Genomic DNA, 7805 nt, shown 5'->3' on the forward strand with positions numbered 1-7805 from the left:
TACACTCAGGCGAGCCCTGCACATGCACAACAAGCTAATCGTCTCTGACTTAAAAAAAGGAAAGAAAATATAGAAAATGCCTAGCTAACACCATGAGCTTTACATTGCCTTTCTTTTCATTTAATCAACTTCCATCTGACCTCTCCTCCGTGTCAAGGCCGCCACATCCATCTTGCTGGAGGAAGGCTTGTTATCTGTGTGCATGTGCTTCAGCGTGTTTGCTTTTATCTAACCTCCTTTTATTTAACTAGGCAGGTCGTTTTGGAGCCAAATGACTTGATGATTGTCTGGCAAACCCCTAGAGGTCTTTAAACAGAGGCATGGTGGTACCGTAATAACACACAACACAGAGAGGCCGAGTTAAAGGAAATAAAACCTCAATGAGTAAGTGGACGGATAGCTCTAAAACATTTTCAAAACAATGCATCAGAGCAGGACCACACAGTTTGCTGGATGGAAAAAGGTAGTGCACGATATTAGAAGGGTATTCTGTTACTTTGAAAACAAGAAATAAGTCGGTAGGAGAGATGGAGAGAATAATAGTAGTACAGTGCGTGCATGGAAGGTGCTTTAGGAGAAGTGGAGCTGTGGGTTTGAGCATCATTTATTACATTTTTGGTGTATTTAATGGTCTTCTTTTTTTGTCACTGTTCTCAGTATTTTGCCTTCCCACAGACGTGCATGCTCCTACCCCATCATATGACAGATTGGCTAATAGTGCTGCAGAGACTTAGCAAACCTTTGTGGGAACTGACTGACAGGAAATCTCTGTTCTAATAAGCTCTTAAAAAATACAGCACGAGTTAACATTTTAAGGAAAATGCTATTTCTGCTCTGAAAAATCAAGTAACTATAAAAAAAAAAAAAAAAAAGGGATTGACCTATTATACTACGGCATGCTAATTACTCGTGTGCAACACCGAGCTGACCTGAAGTGACCTGGATGTTTTGCATATTTCCCCTTTCATCTTTCTAATAGAGTTTCTTTCATCAAACTATTCCAGCAGTGCATTCATAGTGAACATACTGTAGCTAAGCTGCAGTCACTTTGCACTAAACCACAGGCATGCTGCTGTTACTCAAAACCTGACATACTTGATTGTATGGTGAGAGTAAGACCGAGAGGAAAGGAAAGAAGGAACTAAAGGACGAGGAAGAAGCTCTCCTGCTTTTTTTTTTTAATAATTGGAAATATTTTTCGATGGGTTCTCACTTTCAGCCAATCACCTTGCATAATCTACTGTTCTGGGCTTCACATTGTTCAGATTTGAGAGGCTTGTGCATAGCATGCTTCTCTGCAAATATGCATGTAGACTTCATGTGCAGTTTAGAGAAGAATCATTCCAGCCTGGTAGAGATGGTAAGATAGTTGAAAGTCTGTAACTTGATGCATTACACCGACTGATCTCCCCCTTCCACATACCTCCCGTCTCTCGGCATGTTCACAACATTTAAAAAGTTCTGCTTTCAACAAAGATTTGTGTCTGCTAGAGATGAGCCTGATAGGCCTTTAAACTTGTGATGTCACAAAATGAATCACACGTGCCAGTCAAAGACTGATATTTAAGAAGGAACCTCAGGAAACTGTCACCTTCAGCAGATTAATGTGAAATCCCTCTTGTAATATCGTAATTTTGGACAGTGAAGGTCAAAAACTCTAACTGAAGTGACAATAAGCACATGAACACATTTAAGGGGAAAAAATACTGTAACACTTTGAAAAAGGAGGTAAAGAGAGACAGAAATCATTAAAGAGACAGGAAGAAAAAAAAATGCACAAAAATGAAAATCCAGTGCTTCACCTAGGCCAATGATGGTCATGGGAAACTGTCACTTTTGGGTGACCCATGAGTAACATAGGGGGGTGGGAGGTCACCCACACTCCCCTCTAAGCCCAGACTCTTCCCCTTGGATCTCACCCCTTCTCCTTTAGCCCTCTCTGCACTCTCTCCTCTTCTGTCACTCTTATCAGAACCTCACCAATCCTTCACTTTTACCTTAAAACTAAGACTGATGCAGGACACCACAGCAGAGGAGGCACCCACATGTGTCTAGTTTGAAACACTTTGATGGCTAAACAGCTCTGACAATTACAAATCATACAGTCACTCAGGGGAACATGTTCTAAATCATCTCGATAATAGAAGCTGGTAAACCGAGGATTGTTTCCGTGATGGATTCTTCCTCCTTTTCAGCAATATAAAGTGCACTAATGGCTTGTCCAGCTCTAAAGGCATGCATGGCCCAGCTGTGCCGCCTGTCTCGCTCTCCCTCCTTAATGAGAAGTGCCAGCATGCGCGGAGTCAACAGTGTAGTAAACCTCAAAGTGAACTAAGCTCTGACCTCCCCAGGACTCCGTGTGTGTGCTCTGCCTCGCCCTCCTCTGCATGAAACAAAACTCCTGCAATCATTAAAACTTTGGTGTACTGAACTTGAGGTCTTTGTGTTGAGGGCTGTTTCATGTTGTGATATAACTAGCTCACATGAGGCTCTCAGCTTGCTCCTATTAGGACCAAATGCCATAGGGAAATGACTAAAAAAAGCACAACATCATAATAATAATAAAAGCACAAAAACAAAACAATAAAAAAGCGACATACAGGAGCCAAAGATTTCTGAAATGATGACATTCTGTCTGCGTTTCATTAGGACAGCCTCTCTGACATTCTCTCTGTTTGACAAACGGTGAGAAAGGGCAAAATGATATTTTGGGTGAGCACCCCTGAGCCCGCCTTCACCCTAAAACTGGACTCAAATCTGGGACATATTCTCCCACGAGGAAGGTAAACAAAGCCATAAACGTTCCCTTGTTTTAATATTGTTATGTTCGAAAGCTGAAGACAGCTTTATGAGCAACAGATTGACTTGTGGGTAAAAGCTGGCATGACAGGACAGGTGGGAAGAGTCAACATTTGTCTTCTATCTGATCTAGCATATTTGATGATAGCATTATGTGTTTGCGCTCACACTAACAGTGACAACTTCTGCTTTGAACACACCTCCTCTATCGAGCATATTTCTTTTGTCACACGCAGGTTCCCATAGCACACACTAATTAACCATGGATATCCCTCGCTTCACCCTCTCTCTCTCTACGGCTCTTCCCAGGTTTCTTCTGTGCAGCACTCCTTCTATTCCCACGGATGTTTTGAAGAAAGGAAAACCGTTCCTGTCTCACGGCAGCCCACACATTCTGCCGTCAGAGTGGATTTGCGTGTGACGGCAGAGACGTTGTTGTGGACAGAGGGGGATTGCATGCATGTGCACAAAACACACATGAACACAGATGCCGATACATATGCAGATATGCTGAACGCTAACAAAGAGCACAGTCTAACCTCAGCCTCTTAAGGACAGAGAGAGGCAGGGAGAATAATGAGCCCGGGGTTCAGTCTGGACCCTGGGTGATTATTCCCAGGCTCTCCTAATAGGAGATCAGGACTCTGTGTTTATGCTCTCTAATTGTATTCAGTGCTAAACATTACAAAACATTAACTAAAGCTGTACATTCCTCTACCTCTTGTGTAGTAAGTCATTCTATGGAAAAAGCCACCAAAAAATAATCTATCACACTACAAATAAACCTCAAACTCAGCCACATTCTCTCAAAAAAATCTGGATACTGTTTAGATCTCCCAGAAAGAGCAAAAAAAAAAAAAGGAAAACATATTCCCAAATTGAGCTCAAGAAATAATTATTTTGCACCCCACAGCAGCAGCTCGTCTTCTTCCAGTAAACGGGAACCATAGCTTTGTCGTTGAGGAAAAAAATTGCACAGTATGACAAATGTTTTAGGGAAAATGAGTGGCCAAATTTGGCTGCAGAATGAGCTTCACAAGCTGTTTTAAGAAATTTGATGGAGACTATCGATTTTATGGAGCTATAAAACACAATGAAATGTCTCAAGAGAAGGCTCGCTTGTTGTTCTGCTGGTTACTGTGACAAAAGTGAATATGTGGGGAGTAAATGAAAAGTCATTTTGTGGTGAACAATTGACAAAAACATGCTCTAGTTCTCTTCCTTGTATCTCTCCTTCAGGGATACTGTTCTTGTTTGTTTTCTGCTGAACTCACCAGGTCCTTGTTTTCCTTCAACTCAAAACCCACAGGCATGTTGTAAACAATAAAACACAATCACCTCAAACCAAGACACGTGCTCGTGTTTGTGAACGTCTACTTATGTTACCATGGAAATATAAATGAAGTGAAGCGCTTGTGCAGCAATATCTTCGAGGTGGCCATATTTATTTTGAACCTTATTCTGGTGATGTGTTCAGGTGCAAAAGCATAGCGCTGTATAATTATCTTAACACATTTGTAACCTAGAGCAGTGGTTCACAAAGTGGGGTTCGGGACCCTCAGGGGGGTTGTGAGACAGTGAGAGGGGGGTCATGAGATTCCTTCCAAACACATACAAAACTCAAATATAGCATATCTTATCCATTATTGTGAAAATATACAAAAAGGTAGTTCAAGAGATTACAGGTGTTTTTCTTCTGGCGTGTCTTACACTAAAATAATAAAATAATAATACATGTTTGGGAACTATTGGGACATGCGACGTAATGAAAGTGTGCTCGACTGTGCTCAACATTAAAGGTTTCAACCACTTCCAGGGACAATGGGGGTCCCCAGTTGCTAGTCTATCAATGTTGTTTTGGGGGTCGCAGGCTTAAAAGTTTGGGAACCCCGGACCTAGAGCATGATATAGCAAGCCGTGCAAAGCAGACTGAGATATGTCACGACATCCAGGCTGGCAGGACTACTTTTTCACAGCTTTCCCCCTTTTTTTTAGATTTTCCTTTTTTTTTTTTTGTGCCTTTAGTGTAGTAGTAGGACAGTCGATAGAGTTGGAAATCAGGGAGAGAGAGAGAGAGAGAGAGAGAGAGAGAGAGAGAGAGAGAGAGAGAGAGAGAGAGGTATGACAAGCGGGAAATGATCCACAGGTGGGATTTGAACCTGGGCTGCCTGCCTGGAGGACTATAGCCTCTGTACATGGGTTGCACGCACCACTACACTACTGGCACCCCACGTTCCTCCTTCTTTATGTTATAATCATGTATTTAAAGAAGATTGTGTTATGCTATTACTTAAATCAAGTTTTAAGAAGCATCTTTGAGTATTTAGAAAACCGCTATTTAAATCCACTTTATTATTATTATTATTATTATAAGATTGTGGGGAGCTGCTTGATTGAGAATACTCATCTCTAGGTGAATTTAACGCATGCAGTTGGTCCGTACCATTAAGACTTTAAGTTAATAGGATGTGAGTTAGGTCTGCTAAGAGTCCGTTCAGCCCCTCTCTCTCTTTGTCCCTGTGTGGACTATACAATAATATATATCCCATGTGTGGATAAAAGGTATGGACTTATCATTACAATCATTTCTATCCACAATTAAACTCTAACTTTGTATATTTGACTTATAATCTTTTAAGAGTGCCAATCACAACAGTGCCAGGAATTCAAAATGATAAACCATGCATAAACTAATATCTACAGTGATTCATTCAAGCTCCATAAAATGTTGAACTTCATAGAAAGCGTCTGACTAACAGAGGTCAGAGAAGATGAAGAGAGGGTGGAGCAGCTTCATACAAATTGGATTAGGGTCTCATAAGGGAGGGGGAATGGAGCAAATGATGAATGTCTGCTGGTTGGTGACATACTTAAGCTAAACTTTGCAGCCTTACATAAAAAATATCTGCAGAAATTCAATAATAGCAGAAAGAACAACAAAAGAACATGTGCGGGTAGAAATGATGTCCAGGGACTAGGGAGAAGAAGAAGAAGTAATCACAGTCGGCTCCTCCTGGTGCAATGTGGCTAAATGCCTTTAGCTTTAAACGGTTAGCAGTCTGCGGTAGACTTAGCAGCAAACCAGAGTTTTACTGGTTCCCCTGGGCAGTGTTATGGAACAGGCTGTGTGCTGCCTCGCCATCTTTTACTGAGCCAGGCTGACCAGGAGCCCAACCTGCTGACGGCACACGCAGTAATGCTGTTACAGCCACTGGACTGTGATTTACAACACTGAGCGAGCTCTTTTATGTACAAATATGTGGAACGGGCAAAGAGAGGGCCGTGCATGTTCTGGTCATTTGACTGTAGAATGAAGCGATCAAGACTTCAAACTGGATAAGAAATAGTCTAACACAGTACATTGTGTTATGTTGGATAATTGAATCAAGTGTTCTTTATGCATTTTTTTCCACATTTCATAGTTATTTTCACCACAGCTGTGTAATTGGGAATGTGTTTTTCTTTTATGTATCATATTTACAAAAAGGATCTAGATATGAGTTGAATGAATTAGCCTAATTAATAGATCAATAATAGATAATTAATTAAGAACTCTTGTTTGTGGTGGATGAAATGATGTAGTAAATGATGACACCACCAGGCCGGCTATTAGTGTGAAATCAAACTGTGTACACCTGAGTTAATCAGGCTCAGCTTATTCCTTTTTTTATACTTTGAGAGTTTTTATCCAAAAAGATCATTCTTGAAAAAACAGATGTGTTTATAAGGGCAGCAGTAGCTAAAGTAGTCTTTAGGGACTTGAGTTGGGAACTGGAGGGTATTTGGTTCAAGTCCTGGTGCAGACCAAAATATGGAAGATGGTCTGGAAGCTGGAGAGGTGCCAGTGCACTTCCAGAGAACTGCAGAGGTTCCCCCAGCAGCTCTGACATCTGTCCACTAATGCATGTCCACAGGTCCTGTTTGTGCATGTGTGTATTTCGAGCCTAAGTGTATGAGAAGCATGTAAACAAGACATTTCCTGAGGTGTTAATAAAGTATGTGAAATTAAATAAATACAGGCTGCAGTGCTTAAAACGCAGCATTTTTTTCTGTTTTGAAATGATTCAGTACATCATTGTGCATAGTTTCATAGTTTCTCATCGATTTGTTACTTAAAACCCGACAGCCAGTTGGGGCAACATACAGCTCCTGCACACATTGATTATTTAGAAATGTATGCAAGCAGTTGGCTGTATTACTTACGGTAAGCACCCAACGTGCTCCTGCAGGAAAAATAACAAATAGTTGCCAGTTTCCAGGTTGGGTCCTTGGGCACCTGAGCTCTGGAGACGCCAGTCCTCCTCATCGTCCAACACTCACAAGCTGAATGACTAAGATAAATAACTTCAGCTCTCTTTTACCTGGATAAGCTCAGCTCTGGTGCAGGGGTACGAACGCAGAGGATTGTGTTTATTTAGGTAGAGAGTGAGGAGGTAGATTAGGGCGAGAAACTGAGAAATATTAGAGCTCAAGCACCGACTTTGTGAGCCTCATACAGGTGGGATAAAGTGCAACAGGGTAAGATTTATATCTTGTACTCCTTTTTTTTGTATTTCTCCAAACGCGTAAAACTGAGGAGCCACATCTGGACCCTGCGGGACATGCGTGAAATCTTTTCTCTATTCCTGCAATTTACTGTAATGCCTTGCAGATGGTACAGTGCGTGTGTGTGTGCGAGAGTAAGCGTGTGTTACATGTAGTTACTCCTTACAGTAGGAGCAGAAGGAGAACAAGCAGGAGACAAGCAGACTGTGTGGAGACTTCTATCAGAGAGGAAACTCTGCAAAGAGTAACCATGGCTCAACAAACAGGACTTTAGAGGGGGAGATACTGAAGGTGGAGGTCATTTTAGAGTGCTCCCTCTATGCCAGGAAATACAGACTGTTTTCATTTATTTCTTAAAATTCATTCTTGTCAACAAGTGAAGCGAACAGAAGCAGGTTAAACCCAGCAGTGTGCACAAGAGGCTTCAGTGTTCTGGTTCAATCTGTGACATGTGGCTAAAA

At 41.5% G+C, this 7805-nt stretch overlaps 1 protein-coding gene across 1 annotated transcript in view; it reads right to left on the reverse strand.

The window, feature by feature from the left end:
* coro7 (coronin 7) overlaps positions 1–7805 on the reverse strand; it is a 110984-nt gene that overhangs the window by 23279 nt on the left and 79900 nt on the right. The gene's annotated exons all lie outside the window — the stretch shown is intronic.

This window comes from Labrus bergylta, chromosome 16, assembly GCF_963930695.1.
Source record: "Labrus bergylta chromosome 16, fLabBer1.1, whole genome shotgun sequence".
In the NCBI taxonomy this organism is placed as follows: Eukaryota; Metazoa; Chordata; class Actinopteri; order Labriformes; family Labridae; genus Labrus; species Labrus bergylta.